Source organism: Atta colombica, unplaced genomic scaffold (genome assembly GCF_001594045.1).
Source record: "Atta colombica isolate Treedump-2 unplaced genomic scaffold, Acol1.0 scaffold105, whole genome shotgun sequence".
In the NCBI taxonomy this organism is placed as follows: Eukaryota; Metazoa; Arthropoda; class Insecta; order Hymenoptera; family Formicidae; genus Atta; species Atta colombica.
In genome coordinates, this window is record NW_017259190.1 from 2,912,783 (window position 1) to 2,924,028 (window position 11,246).

At 36.3% G+C, this 11,246-nt stretch overlaps 1 protein-coding gene across 1 annotated transcript in view; it reads left to right on the plus strand.

The window, feature by feature from the left end:
- LOC108689734 (heparan sulfate glucosamine 3-O-sulfotransferase 5) overlaps positions 1-11,246 on the plus strand; it is a 37,048-nt gene that overhangs the window by 20,445 nt on the left and 5,357 nt on the right. The gene's annotated exons all lie outside the window — the stretch shown is intronic.

The following is an 11,246-nucleotide window of genomic DNA, read 5'->3' on the forward strand; positions in this document are numbered from 1 at the left end:
CTGTTGCGCTCAGATTCCGAATCCGATCGGAAAATAGAGACGAACGATGAGACAGATCTCCACACACGCGCACAGTACATGTATCACTCTTGAAGAATAATTCAGAGAGCCTTCAACATGGAACACGAGTTACGAGTGCGATGGTGCGATCGATTCGAATTTACGAGCAGTGCGAATTTTCTCGTCATGGTTCTTCCGCGTCTACACAACGTTTTCGTGATAATTACAAAGAATCGAGTAGAGAAAATTTCATGCTATAGGTACCGTGCAAACGGAGATGAACGTTTTTACATTAAATATAAGGATTTGCACGTTATAAAGATGTCGAAACCACAATCGATTAGTTATTCGTTAGTTATTTAAGAATTCAATTTTAATTCAGCTAAAAACGAAATTGGAGATTGTGTAATGATTTTTGCCTGTAAGCTAAATTTTAATTAAATCCTCATGATTGTTCATATGAACGGTTAACTCTCGCTCAAACAATAAACGGTTATATTCTTGCGGTGAAACGCGCGGTGGAAATCACGAGTTGGAAAATTCACGACAACATAAAGCATGAAAGAATTTAAGCAAGAACCATAAGAGAAATAAATTCGCTCGGGGATAGTTCCTGGAGAATTCCGAACACTCACCTGGATACATCGGCATTTTTGAGGATAAAAGAGACTCTGTGATACGATATCGAACACCAGTCTATCTTCTTACTAGAAGCAGAGAACATAAAATACAATAAGGGGAAAAGTGTATATCATGTATATGTCTGATCAAATTTCACCGTATTACCATCGTATTTGTACTTGTTAAAAAGATTTTTTAATTATCTAGGATATTTTATATTTTTAAATTAGATTAATAATTTTTTAAATAAGGAGAAATATAGAGCAATCGATTCATATGATTTTGTTATGAAATTATTATTGAAGTAAAAATTTTCGAACAACTTTGCGCTTGCTAAGAAAAAAAAATCCCTATTTTTTGCATTTATTTAATCTATCGCAGTAAGCGAGCAATTGAATAATTGCTAAATATGACGAGACATTTTTTTACATGTTTAAGAAGGAAAGAGTCGCTCATGAATATTTCAGTAGCGCAACCTCGAGTTTCTCTGAAACGCAAAAGTAAGAGGACTAAAAGAACGCGGAAAAAGTGTATTTTTTTGTAAGTAAGAAAAGCATTAATATATTTTTCTTAAAAGACAAATGATAGAAACATTCTACGCACTTCTCTCTCTCTCTCTCTCTCTCTCTTTTCTTTGCTATGCAAAAATTTTTTGCGAAGAAATTTGTCGCGTGCAGAAAATAAACGGAGACAAACATTTAGCTCCATAAAACGTCATCATTAACTGTGCGTAGGCGCGGACTAAATTTAACATTTACACCATTGACATTGAACGTTATGTGTGACGAGAGACGCGTAAAATGTAGCGTAGGCGTGGGAAGTACATGCTGTTGCATCATGATAAAAAAAAAAGATGATGCGTAAAATTGCTAGTTAGAATGAACGTTAAAATTAATGGTAACACGACTGACATGTGAGCGTGTTTTCTCTCTTCGCATTGCAATCAATTCGATAAAGTTGATCGCTCGTATCGGTTGTCAAAGTGGTTCGTAGGTGGTTTTGTTGACCTATCGGTTTAACTCTGTAGTCGTCGATTATTTTTCTCTTTTTCGAATATCGCCCACGTAATTCTCTAACTTAAATATCCTGCTTTCCTCTGCAATGCAAAGGATCTCCCACGCGTTTATCGTTCATCAACCTACGCATTGTTTTAATCAAATAAACTATATTTCATAGTAAAACATGTAGATAAAACGAGGCTAGTTAAGCCAAGAGACAAGTTGGGAAATATCTAAGTAGCTAAAGTACATGTTTATGTTTGCATAAGCGTAAAGATGGAGATTATTGCGCTGAATCTGTCAACAATCGAGCGCCTGTACTTTTTCGTTTTCGTGCATCAAAAGTAAAATTATTACATGAGTATTCTTTTTGATCTACATAATAATTGAAACAATTAATAAAAAATAAAAAAAAATTTTTTTAATATAAATTTTATTAGTATATTTTTTTAACTTTAATGTTCAAATTGCTATTTTATTTACGGTTTTTAAACCGTAAGTTTTAAAAAAATATTCAGTTGATTTATATTTCAGTTGACACTGATACAAGATTTTTTTTTAGCAAAAATCATTACATAATTATAAACTTTATAAACTCAGATGCTTAAATAAAACCTGTTTTTATTGATCTTTTTTTATTCTATGTTAACTATTAAAATACAACGAACAAAATATATTTTGTTTAATTTTTATTATAACGATAAAGTTAAATTTTTTAAACTTTGTTAATTGAACATTTAATGAGAGAGTATTACATTATCAATTATCATACATAAGATAAAAACTTTAATAAAGATTTAAACAATATACATATATATATATTGTGTGTGTGTGTGTATATATATATATATATATATATCTTTCATTTTTTAACAATACGTAATCTTATTACAAACAATTATCTTCATGGTTCAGCTTACTCTTCAGAATTGTTTTACGTGCCTCATGGATGGAGTTCATTACGCTATTTTGCCTCTTTGTAATAAAAAAAATTTGTTTTTTTATTTACGAAGCATATTAAGAATTTATAAGTATTAATTATTAAGCATATGATGCAACATTTTAAAACAATTCCTATTATTCTATTATAATTGTATAAAGCTTTATAATAATTGTAATAAAAAATGTCATAACTAGCTCCGCTCTAATGGGAACAAATATTATATACATGTGTATCAACAGTCCATTTAATCTTTTGAACATTGTTCGAATGATTCGATTTACCAGACATTCTCTCAGTGAACTCAGTGAATGGATTATTTCCATTACGCGTCCTGTCTGTGAGCCATTCGCGTAAGGAGAGATTCCCACGAAACAACATTAACGAGCAAGTTGCAAAATGGCCGGGAGAAGTTGAGCCAGTGGCTGAATGGATTAAAGCGCAACTACGTAGAGTATGGAATATCCGGCTTCGGGGCACTCCTTCCCTCCCCTCTGCGAACCCATGCGAAACTTTTCGCAATTGTTAAAGTATTAACTCACTTTTAAAGCGGCTTTACTTTCGCGCGTTTTTTGCCGGCGTGGAGTTACGCGAAACGGCACAAGAAAGCACTCCCCGATAATTAACTTAATTCGCGCTCCCACGTAGTCCTCTGTGCGCGAATAGTATTAAACGGCGGTCGCTGATAACAATGCAATAATCGTGTTTATGCTCGTTCTTGTAAAACATTTTCATCCGCGTTTGTTGTTATTACTTTTGAGAATTTCTCTTCACCTTTTGTACGCAGACAGAGTCATTTAGAGTCATTCTTTTTTATTTCATAAATTGCTTGTTTTGATTTTTATGAAACGTTCGTTTATGAATAATTCGATAATGCTTTATTCGAATTTGAGATCAAAAATAAAAAATTTTAAATAGTCAATTCAATATGATAGATGAAAATTAAAAAATAATCTAATTCAACATAAAACTCAATTTTAAGGACTTTTTAATTGTGAAATCCATATATGTAACATTAAGTTTCCTGTTTCCTTTTGTTTCTCACCATTGTTACGCAAACATAGTTAATTTCCGAACTGACTTCTAAATTCTGATTATGAAACCTGTCATATTATATCCTCCTTCATTCTTCCGAAATTTGACATTTTCAGACTATACATTTAAACTCAGCTATCAGAGATCTCTTGAGACCGAGTTTCTCACGACATCGAATAATTTTTTTAAGAATGAAATTTTAGAATTCTGAGAAATTGAATTCAGCGATTCTAAAAAGCAAAATTTTCTTCTTCATCGTGAAAAAGCTGTCATTCTCAAAGGATTAAATTTGCATCACGTTTCTATATTAAACCTTCCTTTTTCTGAGTTGTTCTAAATATGTCTTAAAGTATTTCAAATATGCTTCAAAAAAGAGTGTAAACGATTGTTAACTATTCGCGTGCTTAACTGCTATTACTGTCTCTTGACTTGGTAGTCGGTAGCACGGGCAACTTCTAAAATATTTGGTTAAACTTTGCCGGCGTGCATTCTATACTGGTTAGACTAATAAAAAAATGGCACATAAACATTGCCCGACTATTTTAAGAAATATCCTAGCGTGTCCAGAAATATTTCCATTCTAGAAAGAATTTAAGATCGACTTGCCTGAGCTGGAGCTCTTCTCCCGTAGCGACCTCATTCCATTTTCTCCTCCTGTGCGGAACTGATGGTAAAATGACCCCGATGCTATCAGGATTGTATTTTGTAGCAAGTCGCGAGTGGCACCTACATGAAATGACGTTACTTGTATGAGAGCGAGAACGTAACAAAAGTTAGATGAGGTGTGACGTTCAGCTGGACCGGTCATAGCACAAGTTACAAACTGTAAATCCTTACTTACATATGAGTTCTAAACATTACCTATTTGAAAGGGAAAAGAAGAATAACATGATATTTCACTGGATATCAAATAATGATAACCCAATCCCTTGAGTTAAATAACATTTACATAATATTTAAATATAATAACATTTTGTTGTTTAACTTACATGTGTATCAAAATGTAAAAAATCAATCCATTCCTGTGGTTGGTTTCAATGTAAATAACGTCTATATTAATGTATACGCTAATAAATAATAAACTAGTCAAATTTAATATATTTTCTTGAGTGAAATTGTTTAACTCCGTTATTTTAGTTAAATTAACAACATACTGAATAGGAGCAGTGCAGTCGACCTATAGAAATGACTAAAAATAACTGAAATTGAATATAATTTGACATTATGAATTTAACAGGATATACATAAAATGTAACTACGTAACGAGCTCGAAAACAATTTTCACGCTTGATGATCGAAATAGGAAAATTACTGTCCCTCGAAATGTTTGTATATATACATGCTGTAAGTATCTTTTTAAAGCCCTTAAAATAGTTAACGTTGACCAAATAGATTCGCATGCATGAGCGCGAAACATCGTAAAGCCTTTTTTACACTCCTAGCATTTCTCGAATGAGAATCCACCGTAGAACGCCCTGCGAGAGAATTCACGCAGCTTCGCTTTCTATTTACCATAAAGCACAATAATAAAACTAATGACATCGTTTTACCGAAGGAAACGATAAAGTTCATTTTCCGTATATAGTGCGGCGGCATCGAGACAAGGTAGAACCTTCTTCCATCTTGTGGTTTCCGACTTCCAATTCGATTTCGTTTCGCGGCGATTCGATTACGGACATCTATATCTGGTAACAGACTGAACGTCAACCTAAGAAAGGAAGAAGAGAAAACGTGAGGGATAGAGTGATCTCGTGTGAACGAAATGTGGTAGTTTACTCACGAGCCCATCGGGAAGGGCGCAGCTTATATTAACGTTTTATCGCGCGGTAATGCATCGGCATAATGCGCCTCGGCGCGCAGCAAATTATGAACCGCGACCTAACTTGCTGTGCATTAAATTTCGAAAATAGAGCGCTTCGGTTACCAAGCACGAACGGGTGTAAAATGGATAGTTATTAGTATCGTTAGAATAAAGTCGCGTTCTATCGGAATAAAATTTCCAGCACGACCGACTCTTTTTCCTCAGCGTGCAATATCGTATTGCGCAAGGAACGCATCGCGGTATTATCCACGATTATGTCATCGCGCGCGTGTAAAGCTAAAAAAAAGATCCGTATTACTGTAAGGACATATGAACTTTTGACCCGATTTTAGCTCTTAGCAATATTCACAAATTCATAAACTTTGACGTGGGCCAATGAATTATCGGAAACGTATCTCGTTTACGTTAGTCTATGATTTCGTCCGCTTTAACAATGAGCAATGAATTTACCTCTTTTCTTCGTTTACGTTTCTTTTTCGAGAAAAAAAATGCGAAAAATTAATTAAAACTGGACATAAACAATGCAGTGAATAACACGAACGGATAGTTGAACAGCACATGTATTTTTTTTTCATGAATATTTATGAACGATGCGACGCGACCACTTGATAAAAATGGTAAATTTTGCCGTTTGATATTGTTTTATGTTCCGTAACGTAACCTTTTCTAGAATGTTTATTATTATTGCTGTTATACCAGAATATTGGACAATTATACCTATAGCATTCGCCCCTTACGTTTCATAGCGTAACCTTGCTTACTAGTTCTAGATTCTGCTTACTATTATTGCTGTTACTATTATAGATTATTGTACGTCGCGGAATATTCTACGCGAAACATTCCCGCTTGGATATGAACACCGAACAATGTGAAAATTCTCATGAGCGAAGCGTGTTTATTAGCGGTTAATCAAATATCGAGCAAAATGGGATTGAAGGTGACCGCTGTCGCGATATAGTGCATTTAGGGTAGGCAACAAAATAAAAACGCTAAGTAAAAGGAATCATGCAAATCTCCTTTTACGCGAAGCGTAGGAGAGTGTATGTGTCAATTCGAACTGCAGCTCGTTCGCAGTTTGGATAACCGGGATACGTTTACAAATGTATTTAGGCTAATTTGTGTCACCCACGCTCGTCCTCGCGTGGGAGCTGTTACGTGCGTCTGATCAATAATAGACTCTTACTACTCGCGGCGGATGAAGGCAGCTCGTTAATTCGACACGCACTCACGATCGGTATATCTCATTTACGCGTCTCTTACACAGACTATGAAGTAACAATCAAAAGGACCAATAATAAGAATTGATAAAATGGGGAACGGTACTATCGTTCGGAAAAAATGGAATGATATTCCAATGTAAACATACACTGAAAAAAATATCCTGCTGTTTAATTTGAATTCTGGTTGAAAATGGAGAAATTTCGAATTAAATTTACTAGAATTCTAATTCGGATAACCAAAATTCTGATTGATATAATCAAAATCTTCTGATAATTCGTCCATTTTCAATCAGACTATTTTTCTCAGTGTAGCCCTTTTGAAACGAATATCAAGTAGCATTTGTCACACGCATTTGCGTGTCTCTGATCGATGTTTCGTCATTGGTTACTCATTTTAAGGAGAAAAGCGAGGTCAAGTCGATCGCCAGTCGACAAGACCTTGACTCAGTGGCCGTATGCAGCGATGAGTGCGCACGCGCTCTCTCTTTCTCTCTCCCCCCCCCCCCCCCCTCTCTCTCTCTCTCTCTCTCTCTCTCTCTCTCTCTCTCTTTCTATCAGTCTGGCGGCAATAAGCCAGGACAGAATGTAGTAGAGCGTCGCTACTACTACCCCTCTACTATTACTACGCTTACGTTTACCACCCTCTCGATCATCGGTGTGCTTACGACACTCTGCTCACGCGCGCACGTGTACGGCTTGATTCTCCTACGCAACCGATTAATGAATGCGTCACGAAGAGGTCTGCGCCCGACGTTCCACACTCGACCTGCGATCCCTGACCTCCGACTCTCGATGAAAATGTAATCCTTGTACGATTTAGAACAGGAGATTCGAATGATCTCTTATTCGAAGATCGACCACCGGAGATATCTCCACGTTATCTTTTTCTTTTTTAAGAGAATAAATGAAGCATAATTTTTATCGCTTTCAGCGTTATCGTTCTCGAAATTACTAAGCAGTAGCAATTAGTATGTTCTTCCTATGGAAAAATGTCTTATTTTTACATACAAGCGTTATCCACCAACGTTATCATCGAAGTCATCCTATTATGTAAAAATTGATTTTTTTTTTGCACGTATCTTATTTCGGTTCGTGACGTGAACGAGAAACAGGGATTCATAATTTCAATCTCTTAATCTCTCCATCGGAAAATTTGAGCGATTATTAAAAGTCTCGCAAAGATAAAACATTAAATACAGTCAATTATTAAATAAACTCAATTTAGTTCCGCGAGGAAAGGTAGACTCCGATTTCAATTACTGAAAAATTCACTCTGTAGACCTTAGTCTCGGTTCATGTATACATAGTTTGTATGAACAATTCAAATATCATTATCTGATATGCTTCTTTACGACATGATTGGTAACGCTATCGATTTTCTGGTCAAACGTAACGGATGCTTTAACGCCACTCGCGTTATATGAATAATTCGCGGCGAGATGATGTTGAGAGATCCTACCACGGAGTATATCGATCACGCCGCAATTATCCGATATTAACGCACACGCGCTGGAACGAAATCTCATTTTTCTACTTGTCGTAAAATAAATCATGTCTTTATATTAGGAACAAGACAAACCGATATGAAATTAACCTGTAACATTTATGTATATTCGGGGAGAATCTCTCTAATTCATCGTCAGTGCTTTTAATATCTTAGACATTTATACGTTATTTATGTAAACGGATATACTAAATAACCGAATGACTATAACGTGGATGGAAAGGTCAAAGGATACTCCGAGATAACGGAACGCGTCTTTGTCCTTGAAAAGACCGAAGCGTTCTAGTTGCAACAGCACCGACTGCTTTCTAAAGTTTTAAAGCGTGAGCTGTATCTAACCCTGCAAATTACCATAATCGGGTTTGCAACATCGATTATGCGAATTGTGGCCGAAGCTTCGTTCACGCTATGTTCGAATTCGTGCTTGCAGGTACGCGTCCCACTGAATTTAAACTAGATTCGTGCTAAATTAAGAATTTACAACTGCAAAGTAAACTCGCGCGCGAGGTGAAATACGAAAAAAATATCGATTTACATTCACGTACATTTTGCGGTCGGGATATTTTAGCGGATTTCAACAGGCACGTTAAGTGATCAGGATAAAACGTGAAATCTGCAGAATTCAAATGTAGAAAAAGAGTCGAATAAGTTCAAGGTTTTTACTATATATATGTTGAAAGTATATAACCTTTGAACATTTGACCTCCGCTTTTAGGGTTATGTAGGAGAAATGTGTCGATGAAGAGCACTCGATGATGAAATCGAAATCTATGTCGAGTGTCTTTCACGAGAGAGAGAGAGAGAGAGAGAGAGAGAGAGAGAGAGAGAGAGAGAGATTGTGAGAGCATAAGACTGCAGAGTGCAGATCCCAGAAATCGTGTTGAACTTAAAAGAAGTCATTCGTCAGCTTCTCAAAATCAATTAAGGCAATTGAATCTTTTTTGAAGGATTTCTCAACCTTTTGCCTCATTTAGCTTCGTAAGAGACATGGATTCGCTTGATTCTATAGTTATATGTACGCTTACGAAGCTTAACCGCGGCACAGATAACCTTTATCTATAATAGGAACGGACATCTCTTTGCTAACAAATGGCACGTTATCTCGGCAATGCCTTTTCATTGGCCCGCAGAATAATTTGACCCTTTGATAAGAGAAAGTAAGTTTGGTCTCGATTACCGTATCGTTTTTTAAACGATCGTTTTCGTTAAACTTATTCTAGGCTGTCTTATCTGGCGACGTTCAATTTCGAACACAATTCGTGTAATCGCTAACCCTTTAGCAACCCCAAATCTCTGCGGTTACACGAATGTGTCTTGTCACATGCAGACTAGCTATTTTTATATTAATTTTAAAGCCAAATTATATCCTTGGGATTATATTAGATTCAAGACGATGTATTATCATTTATGCAAGAACAGAATGTTGTTTTTCATATTCATGCACCTTCGCGTGTCGATAGGAAAATATTTTCGCTCTGTTTTACCTGATTTGTCAAATTCACAACACACTTGGAAGTTTCTGGGAAGATATCGATTGCAGGCGTAGCCGCCTATCTTTGCTGTTACCGGCACAGTGCACGGCGGCCGAACTTTTACCGTTTTCGCGTGCTTCGGACACATCGACTGGCAACTTCCAAAGCGGTTGTTAAAATAGCGGTAACCCTCGAACGATTCTCATAGACACACTGTCCAGAAATCATGCAATCTACTGGAATTTGCATTTATTTTTTGAATTATCGTCGATCTATTTGGTAACATTACAGCTGTTAATGTGAAAATAATAGTCTTCCATCCACGGTGCGAAATGTGAATGGATATCGGGTAGAAAATGTATGATCGATATCTATTACTGTTTAACCGCTGTTATTATTATTTAAACATGCAACATTGTCGTTATTTTTTATCAGTTAAGTATTGTTTGATTAATCTAGAGTTAATTCTCAGGAAAACTAACTCGAGGATAAAAACCAACTTCGAAGGAATACTGACGGTTATCTTTTTCGGTTTGTCGAGGGACAAACGCAGCGTTTAGATTCTGAATTTTTAATATCTTTTTCGCTTTAATTCCTCATTTCCATGCATAAGATCATCTTATCCATCATAAATGATGATATCCAGTTTGTCAAGGACATCCCAGCTCTGAAAAGAGTAAACGAAGCGAGCAGGACATCCGGATGGCACGCCAAGCGTCTCGACGATAAATAGAGCATAATTTAGTTTCCGTAATACTCGTCGCTAATTCTACCTTCTACCCACGCTCTTGTCGTCTCGCGAAGGGTCGATGTTACGCAAGCGGAAGAATGTCATGAGTTACATCATACTCATCCCCGCGACTGTGCATTCAATATATCGATTCATTCCCCAACGCGACGCGACGCGAGGCGAGACAACGCGATGTGTCCTTGTTATTTCGTGCAACGGTCAGACGGTCGCCAGACTGACGTAGATGAAAATAGTTACGTGACAAAACGAATCGACAGCCGGAGCAACCTGTCAAGTACATTATCTAATCGATATACGTTCCTGGAATGTATTCAAGGCCAGTGCTAGGAAATTCGATTCTCTCTATTTGTATTATGTTTTATTTTTTGTTTTATATTTCATATCAATATTTTATGTATTATGCATTCTCGACGTGTGTCGCACCAACACACGAGAAACGCAAATATATAGATACATAGATGTCTCCGCCCTCGGATAGAACTATACGGCGATATATCAACGAGTAATGGTACATGCCTCGTAATGTCGTAGATAAATGGATACGCGTGTTTATGCACCGGTGCATCGTCGCGTCGTTTTCCAAAGAGTGTATTTGATGAACAAAAGTCTGGATATACTTGATAAGAATTGTTCCGTAGAAACGCAATCTCCGCTTATTTATGAGAAAGACATAAAGACACGGAAACGTATAGGACATAAATCGATATTGTTTCTCGTTTCTCTCGGAGAATGGAACATTTACGGTGTTTTAAAGATATCGGAAGCACGGTGCTTTAGAGGTAAGGACCTTAACTGTCAATGTAATAACGCGGTACGATATAAATCTGCGATGAATCTTACACGGCTTGAGATGTGATTAAAAAATATATATATATATATATAT